Source organism: Coenobita brevimanus, chromosome 46, assembly GCF_032717465.1.
Source record: "Coenobita brevimanus isolate Jiangsu-jjx chromosome 46, ASM3271746v2, whole genome shotgun sequence".
NCBI classification, from domain to species: Eukaryota; Metazoa; Arthropoda; class Malacostraca; order Decapoda; family Coenobitidae; genus Coenobita; species Coenobita brevimanus.
In genome coordinates, this window is record NC_136999.1 from 16,555,348 (window position 1) to 16,571,617 (window position 16,270).

The following is a 16,270-nucleotide window of genomic DNA, read 5'->3' on the forward strand; positions in this document are numbered from 1 at the left end:
GAACAGGGAGGCTTTAGGAAAGGAAGAGGTTGTGTAGATCAGATATTCATCTTATCTTTAGTGGAAAAGTTTCTACAGAAGGAAAAGAAGTTGTATGTGGCTTTCATGGATTTGGAGAAAGCATATGACAGGGTGGATAGACAAGGATTGTGGAAAGTATTAAGAGTATATGGAGTAGATGGGAAGTTGTTGAATGCTGTGAAGAGTATGTATGATGGTGCTAAGGCTGCAGTGCGTGTGGATGGTGAACTGAGTGAGTTTTTCTCTTTGAAGGTTGGGTTGAAACAGGGATGTGTTATGTCTCCATGGTTGTTCAATATGTAAATGGATGGGGTAATAAAAGAGGTACAAGGTAGGGTAGTGGATGTTGGAGTGGTCCTGGTGAGAGAGGGTAGTGTTTGGAAACTCCCTGTACTGTTGTTTGCAGATGATATTGTGTTGTTGAGTGAAGACGAAGGAGAGCTGCAAGGCTTGGTGGATGAATTTGGGAGAGTGTGCAAGAAACGGAATCTAAAGGTGAATGCAGGGAAGAGTAAAGTGATGGTCTTTGAGAGAGGTGAAGTGAGTGAATGTACAGCTAGGTTGGATGGTGAGGAAATGGAAAATGTGAGTACGTTTAAGTACTTGGGTAGTGTGATGAGTAAGGATGGAAGTTTGGAGGGTGAAGTGCTTGAAAGGGTACAACAGGGAAGAAAGGTTGCTGGTTCCTTGAATGCAGTGATAAGAAGCAGGGAAGTGAGCATGGAAGTGAAAAAGTTATTACATGACAGTATTGTGATGTCAACTCTAACGTATAGAAGTGAAGCTTGGACGTTGTTGGAAGGACACAGGTCAAGAGTGAGAGCAGTGGAAATAAGTTATTTAAGAGGAGCCTGTGGAGTCACATAGAGAGACAGGCTGACAAATGAGGATATAAAGGAGCATTGTGATGTGGATGTAGATGTGATAGGAAGCATTAGGAGGAATACACTGAGATGGTTTGGCCATATGGAGAGGATGGAGGGTGAAAGACTGACGAAGAGAGTGTATGTGAGTGAGGTGGAGGAGGGAAGAGGGAGGCCGAGGATGAGATGGAGGGATGGTGTGGAGAAGTATATGAGAGAGGGGTGTGTGAGTTGGGAGCAGGGCAGTGAAATGGCGGGGGACAGGGCGACGTGGAGGCGATTTGTTTGTGGCCACCCCGAACGGGATTGAGGCGTCTGGCGACAGATAGATAGATAGATAGACCTTTATTGGCCTTTTTTGGTGGCCTGATGGGTGATGGCCCTTATTTGGACGCCCAAAGTGTATATTTATTCCGCTCTGGAAGACTGGATGGCCTGTGGCAGGCCGTGGCCTGGTAGGCAGTTGCCTAACTTTCCTATACCTGGTAATCCGGTCCTGGTTCTATGGTATGTGCGGGGTCAGCACACCACGCGGCTCACTCTACTGTGTGCTGCCCTGTGTATGAAATTGACTTTGATACTTATGATAGTGTCAGCAGCAATGAATGGCGTCTAAATATTGAGTGACCTTTAGTAATGCCAGTAACCACGCCATGGCCTCGGCTTAACCACCAGACAAGCTGTCGTCCAGTCCGTGTGTGTGTGTGTTTTTTTTTTAATGCGAGAAAGAAGGAACCAAAGGGCACGAGCCCGCAATAACAGTTCCTTCTAAAAGAAAAACAATATACAAGAGAGGGCCAAATTCAAGATCCGATCATTTCGAGATGCCTGGACACACTGCGTTTAAAAGACTGGAGATCATAGGAAGCAGGAAATACAGACAGAAGGAGACAGTTCCAGAGTTGACCTGTTGCATAAATGAAGGACTGGGAGTAACTGTTAACTCTTGCATTAGAGAGTTGGACAGAAAAGGGATGAGAGTTTGCTGCCAGACAGGTGCTACGCACCCACTGTAGAGGTGGAGGAATGCATGCAGACAGTTCAGAGGAGCAGTGACCATTGAAGTAGCGTTAGAAAAGAGATAAAGATGCAACAGTGCTGTGAAGAGACAGAGGTTGAAGGGAGTCAGTAAGAGGAGGAGAGTTAATGACACGAGAAACCTTTGACTCCACCCTATTGAGAAGAGCTGTATGTGGGGAACCTCTCCACACATGAGAGATGTACTCCACACAGTGGCGGATAAAACTCGTGTATAGAGTCAAAAATTGTGCAGGGGTAAAGAAGGAATGGAGTCGCCTAAGCACACCTAATCTCATGGAAGCAGAATTTACAAGAGATGTAATAAGATCTTTCCAAGACAAGTCCCGAATAAATGAAACCCCAAGCATGTTCAAGGATGATGCAGGATTAAGTTATTAAACATTATCAGATATGTATTAAGACATCAATAACCAAGACAATATTGATCATGTGTTTTACTTATAAGCAGCACTTTGCTGTTGTCACACATGGGGTATTAGTAGTAACTAATGGTGATGACCTATAATAGAGTTTGTAAAGTAACAGTGATTACGTCGAGTAAGGGAAGGAGCACACCACCGACCCCTACAAACATCTACTTATAGCTTCCAACTGTTTAATGTTACACACTGACTAGATACAAACAAGAAAATGATAAATTGTATGATTAAAGACTTCAGTGTCATACGAATATATTACTATATCACCCTGCGTTCAGATCGTGGTGTATAAATAACTATACTGTGTTATGTGTTTTTATTCGTTATGAAAATAAACCATTATTTCCCAAGAGTGGTTGAGACAGTGCAAGTAGGCCCTACTCTTGGATGTGGGGAGGGTGGAGGGTAGACGAATGAATGGGAACGAGGGAGGGGGGGGGGGATGGAACTGGGGGTGCGGCGGTGCCACATTTACCAACCTGCTCGTCGAGCCGGTCGCTCTATTTTTGCTGGAGACTGCACAAGTACATTGGATTAATCTAATATCAACTACGGACACTAATACGCATGTACCTCAATATATTCAACAACCTTCCAAAACTTGCACTGCTTCTAACATAAATGTTCTTTTTCCACAAATAAATACCAAAGAATAGTGGTTACCTGTGTCAGATCTAGGCTCATATAAACATACAATAAAGTGGGATAGTAGGAGCCATCCATGATCAATATTACAGTATACATGTATTAAAATAAGGTTCAGAAGTCCGAGACTGATAGACATGACAATTGGCCTTATTCACATACTGGCAGATTAGTTCATCAAACCACAAAAACAAAAGAGAATGTCAACATGATTGTTTTGTCTTTGGCTGGATTTAATACATGATATTCAGTACAGTATATATCTGAATCTGAATCACTGCTATAGTGATCATCTGACTCTGATTTTTCACCATCTGACTCTGATCCCTCACCATCCAACTTTGAATCTGTCATTCTACTAGCGATGTCCGACAATGATTGGGGCAAAGCCTTCCCCTGAAACCATAAAGGTTCCATTTCCCCATTGATCATGGTCCACCCGTTCCCTGCACACGGATCTGCTGTTTCTGGTCGTGGTATGTGAGAATGTTTCCGTATCCAGACTTGGTAATTCACTCGTTTCAGGTGTTGTTGAAGACTTCTTCTGCAGGGAGGTAATGTGGATATGTCGACATTTCTGGTTGGAGTTGCACCATTTGCAGCAGCACACAGCTGGTTGACTTTCTGATGATGAAGCTCGTCCACATTCTTGATCATCTGTCCACCACACATGCCACAGTGGCACCAAGCTTATAGGCACAGCGAACTGCTGTATCTGTATCTGTCTCAGAATTATAGATGATGGTTGTCTGGAATTCACCCAGTCGACAAAATGATACTCTCCCACCACAGATTTTGGACTTTTGAACTTTCTCTTTCAGTCTGGATGCCCGGTAAGCAGGATCTTGGTGTGCAGTCATCTGGAGACTTTCAATATATATGGTCAGGAGATCTGACAGTTTGTGCACATCTTTCTTCTCGAGGACTACAGTCTTTATCATGGTTGTCACGGATACTAGTGCCTTCTGATGGGCTTCTTCAATTAATGAGTGGTGTGCCTTTTCCTCACTGTTATTGCTTCTCCATTTCTCTGGAAATTGCAGGTAACTCGTTAGGCAGCTGTCGTGGTACTTTGCTTTACAAGTAAAAAGGTCCTGACCTCGGATTCAGACTAGGAGAGACTCATCACATTTCGTCTCTGCAGTTTTGAGCGCCTCTCTCCAACCATCTCGTTCGAACACAAATAATCCTTCAGTTGTCCAGACTCCTTTTCTCTTTACTTTCCTCCTGTTTTCAGATCTGCAGAATATACAATCTGGATTGAATATTATTCAGTTACTAGATGATCAGCAACTTGATCTGGATGCTTTGTAGATTTTGTGTTCTGAAGTGATGGTAAGCGATTGAGATTCATAGTGAATCTTTGGTAGCATGCACGATAGTAGCCATGCTCTTCAGAGAGATGTTCTGGTATGGACATACAAACATCTTCTAGTCTACAGTATGTACAGAACCGGGTGGTTCAGCTAGTCTTCTTCGTTTGATCTCCTTCAGTTTTTCCAACTTTCCTTCTGGATTTTCAGTCTCTGAGATAAGTTGTAACTGTCCATGTTTAATTCCCTGGACATGGATGATACATACAGGCTGTGTTGGTTGAGAAGAGATTTCTTCCCATAGTCGCTCCCGTGATATATTGGGATCCATCTTAACAATATACTTGCAAGAAATAATTTAAATATGAGTTATCTGAGTTATCACTATAACAGAATGAGTTGATTAACATCCTAAATAAAGGCAGTGTGACAGAACGAACATGCACATACCCAAAGAACAACGTGTTCAACATTCTGAAAACTGAAAACATTGAAAAACATGGAAGGTTGTTGAATAAATTGGGGTACATGCGTACTAGTGTCCGTAGTTAATATTAGAATAATCCAATGTACTTGTACATTAGTAACAGCGATTGTGGAGATATAGAGCTTTCATTTCATTTACAATATGTGATACTGCTACAATATATCATGCCAGGAAGGACATTAGATGACATGAGTACGTCAAACGCTAAACTGTGGACTTTTTCGTGACGAACGTATGGTTGTTAAACGCATGTTGCATCCCAAAATTATCAGTGTTAACAACATAGTTTGTTATGCGGACGTGTCCAAGGGTCAGAAAAAGTTGGTCCTGTTAAATTGTGGGAGGGGGGGGGTGGCTATGGGGACTCCCGGTGGCCTGTGGACTAATGTGATACCAACTCTAACGTATGGAAGTGAAATTTGGACCTTGTTGGAGGGACAGAAATCAACAGTGAGAGCAGTGGAAATGAGTTATTTGAGAGGAGCATGTGGAGTCACATGCAGAGACAAACAAATGGGGAAGTGAAGGAGCTTTGTGGTGTGGATATGGATGTGATAAGAAGCGTTAGGAGAAATACATTGAGTTAGGAGAAACACAGTGAGTTGGTTTGGCCATGTGGAGAGGATGGAGAGTGGGAGACAGACGAGAGAATGTTTGTGAGTGAGGTGGAGAGAGAGGGAGGGGGAGGCCAAGGATGAGATGGAGGGATGGAGTGGAGAGGTATATGAGGAAGGGGGGTGTGAACTGGGAGCAGGGCAGTGACATGGCGTGGGACAGGGCTACATGGAGGCGATTTGTTTGTGGCCACCCTTTATGGGATTAAGGCTACCAGCAATAGATAGATAGATAGATAGATAGACATTGAGCATGCTCATATCTTCTTGCAATTTCTGAAATAGTATTAATTGCCTGTGACAAGTGGATAAAGAGTTACTGTACTGCAAAGAATTCCAATTTTCAAAGTGCTGTACTGTGAAATTTTAAAAACAGTTTGAATTTTTTTTTTTTTTTCCTCTCTTATTTATGGCTGGATTTTGCCCAGTAAAAAAAGCATTTTATTCAGAATTTTATGCCGCATGCATCTATGGTCAGCTTTGTTGCATGAATACAATATTTTCTGCCCTAATTTTATAACTTTTTTTTTTTAAACAGATTTCCAATTTTACCTCATTATTTATTGCCCTAATCGAAAAATAGTCCACCGCTTTGCTCTCCACTTTCTTGAAATTTAGAAAGAAAATGGTGTTTGAATGATGATCTCCTCTAGTCTCTTCCCCATCCTTTTATACCTTCCTTGCTTCTCCAACATTCTACTGTAGGATGTGGTGGTATCTGCTCCTAACAACAACAGTTACCAAATCAGAGATATCCAAAATGTTCCACAGTTTCCTTACGTTACGTAGCACTCCAAACTCTATATCATATGAAATGAAATTAAATTACATGTTTTAACGATCACCTAAAAAAAAGAGAGAGAGAAAATATAAAAAGAGTAAAAATAAATGCATAACTTTGCAAAGAACCTCCACACACAGCAGCAGGCTATCTGGCAACTATTACTGGTAACGAAAAAAAAAAATAACGAGAGAATTGTCAGGAATACTCCAGCACTACCTAACTAGAAAATCCCCCTTCTTAACAATACATACATACATACATACATATATATATATATATATATATATATATATATATATATATATATATATATATATATATATATATATATTTCCTGTGGCACCCCACCGGATGCATAGGGCCTCGATGAACTCTCTCCACCAATACTTGTCTCTTGCCATCTTCACGTCCCACCAACACTCTTCTCCTGCTTCTCTTGTAGGACTACATAATAGATAGATAGATAAATAAATAGATAGAGAGACAGATAGAAGCAGGGAGTCAGATGATTGAGAAGGTGTTGTGTCTGCGAGAATCGAGCAGTGCTAAACATGCTTACACACTCTTAACACTGAGGAAAGCTGACGACAGCGGCCAGTAAGGAGATGATGCAGTTAGCTGTCAGCAGTCCTCTTGTGAACAAAGATCTAGTCCACCCACGAGGAACACACGTGACACACCCCTGCTACACCAGAATTTAGGAAAGAGAGCTCAGACGGAGATTAGCCACCGAACAGGCTAGACAGAAGGAGACAAGCGACCCTAGAGAGAGGTCGAGACGGAGATTAGCCTTAGAACAGAGAGAGAGAGAGATAGCGAGACAGGGAGGTAGCTACCCGGGACTTATACTCTTTCCATGTGAGAGACCTGTTTAATATTTCCAAGACAAATAAAAATAGTCCCATACTATTCTTTACCTCTCCCGTCACTACATGACATCTGGTGGGGAAGCTACTACAAGATATAAAAGCCGCTCGACCCAAGTCTAAAATATACTTCTCTACAAGTAGCTACAAAGTCTTTATGACACTCTTTTCATTGTCCTCAACCAGGTTTCCCTCGGCCTACCTCTGTCTCTTCTTCCTCTAGCAGTCCATTCTGGCACATTCTTTTCTATACATGTACCCCAGCCATTTCCAGCGAGACAGTCTCACATATTGATCAATTGGTTCACTATCGTAATATCCTTTACTCTTTCATTTGTAACTCTGCCTTGCCACTCTACCCCAAGTATCTTTCTAAGTATTTTATTCTCAAATCCTAATACTTTCTGATCTATTTCAATTGTACTGTACCATCACTCACGCCCATAAACTAAAGTTGGTCTAACCATGGACTTGTAAATTTTTACTTTAGTATGTACCGAAAGCATATTATTATTCCAAACAGATTTCAACATTCCAACTGCTCACCAAGCCTATCTAATCCACTCCACAGTTTCATTGTTTAATGTTCCATTAGATGAAACAATCATTCCCAGATAATTAAAATTTTCTACATTCTTCGCCACATTATTCCCATTAAGCCTACACAATCGATTTGGTTCTCCACGTTCATATAAACAATTTCAGTCTTTCCACAGTTTATTACCAATCCCACTATTTCTCCTTCCTCCACCAGACAATCAAGCATATATCTATCTATCTATCTATCTATATTGCCAGACGCTTTAATCCCGTTCGGGGTGGCCACAAACAAATCGCCTCCATGTCGCCTTGTCCCCAGCCATTTCACTGCCCTGCTCCCAACTCACACACCCCTCTCTCATATACCTCTCCACTCCATCCCTCCATCCCATCCTCGGCCTCCTCCTCCCTCGCCCCCCTCTGCCTCACTCATATACACTCTCCTCGTCAGACTCTCACCCTCCATCCTCTCCACATGGCCAAACCACCTCAGTGTGTTCCTCCTAGCGCTCCCTATCACATCCACATCCACACAACAACGCTCCTTTATATCCTCATTTGTCAGCCTGTCTCTCCGTGTGACTGCAAAGGCTCCGCTCAAATTACTCAATTCCACTGCTCTCACTCTTGACTTGTGTCCTTTCAACAACGTCCAAGCTTCATTTCCATACGTCAGAGTTGGTATCACAATACTGCCATGTAATAACTTTTAAACTTCCATGCTCACTTCCCTGTTTCTTATCACTGCTTTCAAGGAACCAGCAACCTTTCTTCCTTGTTGTACCCATTCAAGCACTTCACCATCCAAACTTCCATCCTTACTCATCACACTCCCCAAGTACTTAAACGTATTCACATTTTCAATTTCCTCACCATCTAACCTCACTGTACATTCACTGACTTCACCTCTCTCAAAGACCATCACTTTACTCTTCCCTACATTCATCTTTAGATTCCGTTTCTTACACTCTCCCAAACTCATCCACCAAGCCTTGCAGCTCCCCTTCGTCTTCACTTAACAACACGATATCATCTGCAAACAACAGTACAGGGAGTTTCCAAACACTACCCTCTCTCACTAGGGCCACTCCAACATCCACTGCCCTACCATGTATCTCTTTTTATACCCCATCCATGTACAGATTAAACAACCATGGAGACATGACACATCTTTGTTTCAACCCAACCTTCAAAGAGAAAAATTCACTCAGTTCACCATCCACACGCACTGCAGCCTTAGCACCATCATACATACTCTTCACAGCATTCAACAACTTCCCATCTACTCCATATATTCTTAATACTTTCCACAATCCTTGTCTATCCACCCTGTCATATGCTTTCTGCAAATCCATGAAGGCTACATACAACTTCTTTCCCTTCTCTAGAAACTTTTCCACTAATGATCTAAGATTGAATATCTGATCTACACAACCTCTTCCCTTCCTAAAGCTTCCCTGTTCTTCTCCAACTAATTCCTCTGTTATTTCCCTAACTCTGTCAATAAGTATCCTACCATACACTTTTCCTATTACACTAAGAAGACTAATGCCCCTATGGTTACGACACACTTTTTTTTTCCCCTTTTCCTTTGTACAAGGGAATAATAATACCTGACTTCCAATCCTCCGGGACTCTACCTTCTTCCCAGGCCAATCTGCACATCTTCCACATCCATTCTACTACTATCTTCCCCACATGCTTCAGCATTTCACCACATACTCCATCAATTCCTGGGGCTTTCGCCAGTTTTACTTTCTTCATTGCTTCCACAACTTCTATCCTACTAATTTCCTCCTGTCTTTTCACCTCCCTCCTTCTCCCAGCCATTCCCCGGCCACTTATACTCGCATTACTTCCATTCTCTATGTTCAACAATTCCTTAAATTGTTCTCTCCATCTGCTCACTTTTTCTCCCTTCTCCACAAGTAATCTACCATTTTTATCTTTCACTCCCCTCCTAACTTCACTACCACCCTGTCTTATTCTCTTCACCTCTTTCCAAAACATTTTCTTAAAGTCCCTCCAGTTTACACTCAAATTCCTTCCAAATTCCTCATCCACTCTCTTCTTACTCTCTCTTACTAATCTTTTCACCTCCCTTCCTGTCTACATATAACTCTCTATTCCGCCTCTCAACTTCTTCCACACCCCTATTTTTCATCCATTCATTGTATGCTTTCTTCTTTTGGTCCACAGCATGTCTCACATCCTCATTCCACCATGCTGTTCCTTGGACCCCCTTCCGTCTTCTCTTCACCCCACACACCACATCACATGCTGCACATATTTCTTCTTAGAATATCTGAATACCGTGCACACACCTTCCGCATCCCCCAACTGCTCGAAATCATATTTACCCAATCGTTCCTCCACTTCTCTCTTATATTTTGTCTTTTTCTCATCCTCTTGTAACCTTTCTACTCTCCTTGCAACTACTTCTTCCCGTCCTTCCCTTCTTCTATTTCTCCATATTCTCTGGTGACCACTAAGTAGTGGTCAGAAAGTCCACTCCCCCAACCTCTATAAGCTCTTGCATCCTTTACACATCTTTGCATCCTTTCATCCACACATAATCAATCATTGCCTTCCTTTCATGCAGTTCACCACCCACCCTTCTCATCACTCGCCATGTATACCTGTGGATCATTTTGTGCCTGAAGAGGGTATTGGCTATCACCAACCCCCTCCCGGCACAAATGTCCACTAGCGCACTGCCATTCTCATCTATCTCAGCAGGCACAGCCCACACACCAACTATTCCATCCACCTTCACATTCCCTTCTTTACCATTCATATCACCAATCAAAAACTCTCTCTCATTCCTTCCAAACTTTTCCATGCACACTTCCATATTTGTCCATAACTCTTCTCTCACTCTGCTCGCACGATCTTGTGTTGGCACATACACGCACACAATCGCCCACATTTCTAGTCCAACTTTGAATCTTACCCACACAATCCTTGACCCAACTGAACCATACTCTCTTATATTCTTCTTCCATCTTTTGCCCACAACAATACACACTCCTTCTGCCCTCTCATTCCCACCTACTCCTGCACGTATACCCCATCCATACTCTCATTCTCTCACACTCTCTCCTCCCCATTTAGTTTCAGTTACTCAACATACATCCAATTTCGCACCCTCAAGCACCTGGACAATCTCTCTCTTTTTCACCTCATCATTCGCACCCCTTACATTCCACGTCGTGATCTATAGCATGTCCTTTGTCTGGTCCTTAGTCGTCATCTTTTGGTCAGTCCTTGTCCGAGGCTTCTTGTTCATCTTTCTAGTTAGTTTTTTTTCCGGGGAGGGGCTCTAACCCTCCATCAACCCTTTTAGTCACCTCATACGAAAAGCAGGGATACTGAGGGAGTATTCTTGAAACCCCCCTACCCCCAGGGGGGATAAAATCGTTCCCAGATATTTAAAATTTTCCACATTCTTCACCACATTATTCCCAGTTACACAATCGATTTGGTTCTCGACGTTCATATTAATAATTTCAGTCTTTCCACAATTTATTACCAATCCCACTTTTTCTCCTTCCTCCACAAGACAATCAAGCATATATATATATATATATATATATATATATATATATACTGTATATTTATAGAGTGTGTGTGTGTGTGTGTGTGTGTGTGTGTGTGTGTGTAATGATTTCTATAAAAGCCTGTGTTGCCTAGATGCTTAGCGGTGATCCTCTCTTTGGCTCAGTAGTAATGTGGGCACATGTGGAGCACAGGGGCCTGAGACTGAATCTAGGTCAGACCAGTGATTAATTTGTTGTTTCATTTCTGATATTACATTGGTGGGAGCAGTGGGATGTGAGGTGAGGGTTGGAGGGCAATGATGTTGTTGGTTAGCAGAAAGTGTCCTAGTCCTTAAATCCTGGGGATGAGCTGTTTGATGTGGTCTGCAGCATCCTGAATGGTGGCCTCCAATGCTACGCTACCATTGTTCGAAACTCATCAAATTATTCACCAAGAGAAGGAAAGAGTGATGTAATGGGGTCTATAAAAGCCCGTGTTGCCAAGAGGCAAAACGGGATCCTCTCTTTGGGTCAGTGGTAACTTGCGTGTGTGTGGAGCACCAGGGTCTGTGATCAAACTTTGATCATACCAGTGATTAATTTGTTAAGTTTCATTTTAGACATTCCATCACTTGGCAGCAATTAGGGATGTAAGGTGATACTGAGCTGGCAACGTAGTGTCTTCATAGATGTATGTAACCAGGATAAGAGAGAGGTCACTCACTAAATCAGCTGTCAGATGTGTGGACTGTAAGGTAGGCATTCAGAGGGCAAAGGTTCGAATCCTGATTTAGGTTTTAATTTTTTTGAGAATCATTTAAAGGCTAAAAGTTTACAACGTCATTTCCTCAAAGGAAGAAAAAGTCAATTTCAAGAACCGTTAATATCGGAATGTCCAGACACACTGACTTATGTAAATAGGTCCAATTACCTACAACCGATTAACCCTCTGCATAATGACCAGTTTTTCACCAATGACCCCCCCCCCCTCAGTGCCGACCAATTTTGGATTTTTTTTGTGCTCAAACCTCTGGATTTTATGAGAAACAATAACAAATCACAAAAAAGTGCTCACGTGAGCCTAGAAGTCCACTGTACAGGTGACCTTCCCCACATCTGGTACCGTCTTCTCTGGAGCCACAGTGCAGCTCTCACATTTTCTATGGTAGAGGTAACTATTCCAAACCACTCAGAATAGGTAGGTATTTGTTCATCTGGTACGAAGTTATATGTAGTACAAGAGTATATTGGTTTTTATACACAAATATAGGCAATATATGTGTTGTTTCACTCACCAAACATAAAAATCACCAATTTCTTGCACCAATGACTAACTGTGACATGTTTTAACTTACAATCTATTTTTCAACTTACATAATACTTTCTCACAAACATTATACAAGTTTACACCGTATATAACAGTTATCACATAGTCACAGGCCTTACTATTATAGTGAGTGTCATATATTGCAAGCACAAACAGTATCAGAAGTGTACAAAGGTGCGGTATTCCCGGAAACACGGCTCCACACACAATCCTATGTTTCAATCAACGCATTCGTACCTCGTCTCTTTTCTCTGAGTGGTTGGACTTGCTTTCAAGTGGCTGTATAAGTGTCAGCAGCGCTGGGGCCTAGGACAGTTTGGTTGAGGAGGGATGATGCTTGGAAGTGGCATCGTGTGAGGAGTAGGGGAGTCTGGCTGGCAGTGGCAGGGCAGGGGCCATGGTGTGGCCTTTCCTCTGCATATTTGGAGATTAGTTCATGGGACAGCTCCCTCACGAACCCCTTGGAGGTCTCTGAGGTACCTGTAGTCAAAGTGTGGAGGTAGTGGGTGTTGAGGGCCGTGATATCTAGCAGGTGGAAAAATAGCTTTTTGTACCACTTTAGTGTAGTCCTGGCACATTCCATATTGGAAATCATGGAGTCAGACTGGTCAACTTGCCTCATGTTGACATTGTAGTCAATAACTGACTCCGGTTTCCAGACGTGGTGCCTCCTCTCGCTGCAGTAATCCTCCGAGTCTGCGCGGTGCATCAGGGGGTGGTGCACCATCAAAAGGAGGAATATTTCAGTTGTGGTTCCATATGGTGGCAAGGATGTTACTTGCTTTAAAAAAAAAAACACCTCATTCTTGTCGAGTTTCATCCCAAGCTTGACCATATGCCGGCGTTTTTTTTTTTTTTTTTTTTTCACAGTGCCACAGACTCCGGTGTCATGAAGGTGGAGGTATTGAGTGAGAAGGGGGCTAGTGTACCAGTTATCTAGGTACAAGACGTGACCACGATGAAGGTACTCCTCTATCATGATCGTCACCACGGCCCCTGAGAGTTCAGTACTTCGATCTTCTGTTATGTCTGTCTGTGCGCTAGTGAACAAGACTTTGTCTTGCACATAGCCAGTTTTACAGTCACACATAACAAAGATCTTGAACTAGAAACGTTGTGTCTTGCTGGGTATTTACTGCTGAAAAGAAATATTGCCTCTCCACAACATGGGACTCTCGTCTCTGATAAGGTCTCTCTAAGGATAGAAGGATGAGTGGAACTTTCCCACAGGTGATCAAAAACCATCCTCATTCTCCTCATTTGATCACTGTTATAAGCGTTTGCAGGGTCGTCGGGATCTTAAAAGTGGAGGCGGCTCAGAATTCACTGAAATCTATTCCGACCCATTACCTTCCCAAAGAAAGATGTATTTATCATTGGGTCAGTAGACCAATATGCAAGAATTTGTCGTTTCCTCACAATACCCATCAAGAGAAGCAGGGGAGAAAATATGAACATCTCACCTGTCATGAGTGGGTATTCATATCACTGGGAGTGCCTGCTGGTTGTATCTTCATGCTCTCTTTGGCGGTGCTGGCTGCTAGCGAATGCATTGGTTTGGTCCACTATCCATTCCATAAACTTCTCACTGAAGTATTGGCGGAAGAAGTCCACCCTGGTGGAGCCTACGTGGAGGCTAGGAGCGGCACAGCTAGACCGTCACTCCTCTGTGAACTGGAGAATGATGGGAGTGAAATCACTCCCATCTTCCCAGTCCCACGACACACTAAAGTCTCCAGGCTCGTCCCCATCGTCGCCTTTGTCGGGGTGGGGAGGAGAGGGTGGTGGTGGGGGTTGTGGAGGTGGAGAATGGTGCCCTTCCCCACTTACACTCCTCTTCCCTCTCCCTTTTCCCTTCCCTTTTCCTTCCTTTCCCCACATCATGGGGCTGTGGAGGGGAAGTGAGGGAAGTTTACGGGTTGAAAGAGATGCTGGGGAGCGGCTGCTCCCCCTGTCAGGACTGTAAAATATCTTACTACATAATAACTAGCAACATATATAATATAGTCTAGAGGTTAGGTCAATGTCAAACCTAGGGGCCAGAGGAAGTGACGTTAGCACCTCTCCAGAATGTCTCACACCAGCACAATAGCCCACAAACAGCGCCTCGTGACCATACACACACACATACACATGCACAGGCTTCTAGAACATTTGGACGACAGTGTAGCCCATGTGATGAAAGTTTTTATATACGGAAAGAAAGAGGAGAAGGAAGCTAGCAACAGGGACGAGAGGGTGGCAGAGAGAGATAGAGTGAGACAGTGGGGAGGTAACAGAGTGACTATACTTCACTCATGTGTGAAAGACTTTGTTAATATTTCCAAAATAAATAAAAATAGTCCCATACTAATCTTTACCTCTCTTGTCATTGCATGACAATGGGAAATAAGATTATCTATTTACAAACCTACTCACGTATAACAACCGCTCGTCCACGAGTTTAGTATATGTATAACTGATCTACAAAACTCACAACAGGAACCTACGAAGTTTCTACAAAAGATGGTGGCAGTGACAGTACGAACCTCATCTACGAATCTACAATGAATTTCTACAAAAGCAGGCGAGACTCTAACCAAGATTAGCTTCAGTTCTACAGTGAATTTCTACAAAAGCAGGCGAGACTGTAACCAAGATCAGCTTCAGTTCCACAGCTGATTCTACATTATCAAGATAGAAAACAAACAATACCTTTTACAACCAACAACTCACAACCAGCTCCTGCAGTATTCTCTCCAACCTCCCCTCCGTCTCCTCGATCATCGCGCTAATGTAGAGGTGAAGAGGACAAACGACGCCTTGCCAGTAGTTGAACAAAATATTCATACAACCTTCCAATTTCTATGACGAATCAACGAACTACAACCATCTCTACGATCAACTATAAGTAACAAGTCTACGAGTCGTCTCTATAATCTTCTACACGCACCTACAAGTAGCAACATTCTTCATCCCACAATGAGTAATAAAAAAAAAAATAAAAAAAAAAAACGAGAATACATCGATAAAGAAAAACAAAACAAGCAAACAAAAAGGAAGTAAACAGTAACAACCACCTGACCCCTACCCTTCTCTCCAAGCTACCCACCACCTTCACCACCACCACAATGCTGAGGCAGGGGTGACGACGACAGCAAATACCAGATACCTTAATCACCTCTCACCTTACTCATCGTTGCACAACATTACTCATTGTTACTCATTTACTCACCACAGCTACAAAAGTATTAGAAGTCGACGTTGCTAGCATTTTGCTGAGAAGTTAAGGACACCCCACGCCACGTCAATCAACTCACCACCTGCACAATCACTAACACCATTCACACCACGGTAAAAATTTTCGAGTTACATAGTTACTTCATTTATACAATACACAGTGATAGACAACATCTTCTGCACAAACATATAAAACATGCTGTACAGAGAACTTACGTACACATACCTACTTCATTTATCTGCATAATTCAGTCACTAAATACTTGCACCAGTAATAAATATTCTACACTGTATGTATTCAATCATTGATTATAGCATTTATTTACTACCAACGAGTGTTACTATTTATACCTACATAAAATACATGTTTCATACATACAGCTACACTTTATTACATCGACAAAGTAGTAAAGAAAATATACTATCACAGCTACTAAGTGAGCGATTAAAAGAACTGTATTAAACATTTATTAATTAAAGATGCATAGTGGAACCAGACAAATGAAATTACAAGGAAAGCCAGGAAAAAAAAAAAAGGCCAACACAAATGACGTTAGCAAGAATGAACATCTGCCACACAATCGTGAAGACA